Source organism: Carlito syrichta, unplaced genomic scaffold (genome assembly GCF_000164805.1).
Source record: "Carlito syrichta isolate Samal-C Ts95f unplaced genomic scaffold, Tarsius_syrichta-2.0.1 Scaffold315826, whole genome shotgun sequence".
Lineage (NCBI taxonomy): Eukaryota > Metazoa > Chordata > Mammalia > Primates > Tarsiidae > Carlito > Carlito syrichta.
Window position 1 is genome coordinate 713142 of NW_007259922.1, and position 2026 is coordinate 715167.

Sequence of the window (2026 nt, forward strand, 5' to 3'; positions counted from 1 at the left end):
ATCCTTCCGCCTCAGCCTTCCAAGTAGCTGGAATTACAGGCGCATGCTACTAGATCCTTTCTTTATAAACTTAAAATATTGCATAGTAATATCAGATATACTTTAAAAAATTATACATATTCCCTCCTTGATAATTCCAGTTGCTATAGTAATTCTATAAGAAAGGGATTGAGCCGGGCTCGGTGGCTAAGCCTGTAATCCCACGCTTTGGGAGGCTAAGGTGAGTGGATTGCCTGAGCCCGCGGGTTCAAGACCCTCCTGGGCAACTTGACAAGACCTCATCTCTTCAATAAATCAAAAATCAACCGGGCCTGGTAGTGGGCGCCTGTAGTTCCAGCTACTCGGAAGGCTGAGGCGGAAGGATCGCCAGAGCCCAGCAGGTCGAGGCTGCGGTGGCCAGGAGCGGCCACTGCACTCCAGTCTGGGCGACAGAGTGAGACTCCAAGTCAAAAAAAAAAAAAGGGATTGGCAGTAGTGGGAAACTGCCAGGGAAGAGGGGGCAGGATTGGCAGCAGTGAGAAACTGCCAGTGGTGAGGGGGGCACACATCATCAGCAAGGGTACATGCATAATGAACATTTGTATAACGAACCCTGAATTGTATCCCACGTACTCAAAATAAAAAAAAATTAAAAAAAAAGAAAGAAAATTTCAGTTGCCTGAGAGGGAAGAATTTGAGGACAGGGCGGGAAGTGGGGAAGGAGGGCAACTCTCCTTTATCCGTCTTAAGCATCTCTCATGTTGACAAAAGTTAATTGGATTTGGAGGCGACCTTTTGGATTTCAGTTCTAGTCCAGTCATTCAGTAACTGTGGAGTGTTGGGCAGATCACCTTGTCTCTCAGGGCCTTTATTGAACAAATGAAGATGATGCCATCCTTGAGGGGTGTGGGGAACCCACAAAACCTAATCAGTAGGTGACAAAGGTAAAACTGTGAGGCGCTGTGTGTGCGTGGAGTGAGGATTGGTCTATTAGAGTGTCGGCCCCTTAGAATACTGCCCTGATAAAAAATCTTGCCCTTTGATAGAGAATTGGAGGGATAAGCTCATAAGAATTCATGAAGAAAAATGCCAAGGAAGACAGGCAGAAATCAAAGTCATTTGTGTCCCTGACTCTCCCGTTCTCCTTCCCAAGGGTCGCCTGCTGAAATGTCACCGGTCTCACCACACTGGGTCTCTTTAGCGAAGGGACTGGCGTACAAACCCGGAGGAAAGTAAAACAAAAAAGAAAAGGGGCCCTCCAAAGCAGGGAGGGGGAGATTGTAGAGGACAGTGGCTTCTCCCCTGAGGACCAAGGTCAGCTCCAGCAGTGCCAAGCAGGGGCCTGACCTGATGGGAAGTGTCTGTGATAAGTGCTGCTCTAAGTCTCAGAGGCCTTGGCTGAGGACCTGGCCCTGGGACCAGACCAGGGTATCCCTGAATGAGTGGAATTGCAGGTGGACCCCGCTGGTATGCCCACCCACCCCGAACGGAGACCTCTGAATGTGTTTCTCCCCTAGCAGCAGCCTCTCCCCCAGACATTACTGGGCTGGAGGGCCAGCTCCCATGCGTCACCTCTGCTGAAGCCAGACTCAGAGGGGACCCCCACACTCCCCGATCCACCACCTGGAAGGAGGGAGTCCTTGAACTTTCAGCCCCAGGAATTCTGAAATGTTGATGTGTCAGGTGTCGTTCTAGGTATTGAAGATACAACTCCAGCAAAAGTGGCAAAATGGGGAAGGAGTCTGTTGGTGGAGACACACAAGAAACACATGCTCGCGTTCATGGGTAGGGGCGGCAGCTAAGTGCGACTAGCAAAAATTCTCTGGGGAGAAAAACGCTCCGACAGGCGCTAGCAGGGTGCAGGACAGAGGGAACTCGAGAGTTATTTTAGGTCGGCGGTCAGAAAAGGCCCTCGAAGGGTTGCACTGGGCTCTCCGCCTTCCCCACGCCCACTCCGTTCCTGCTACCTGGGCTGGTTCTCGCCCCAGGGTCGCCTTCCCACCCCCACGCCTCTCCCGGCTCCTCCCGCGGCGGACCGGGCGGGGGT

The 2026-nt window shown here is 51.8% G+C and overlaps 1 protein-coding gene across 1 annotated transcript in view; it reads left to right on the forward strand.

The window, feature by feature from the left end:
- FADS6 (fatty acid desaturase 6) overlaps positions 1 to 2026 on the forward strand; it is a 32521-nt gene that overhangs the window by 15818 nt on the left and 14677 nt on the right. The gene's annotated exons all lie outside the window — the stretch shown is intronic.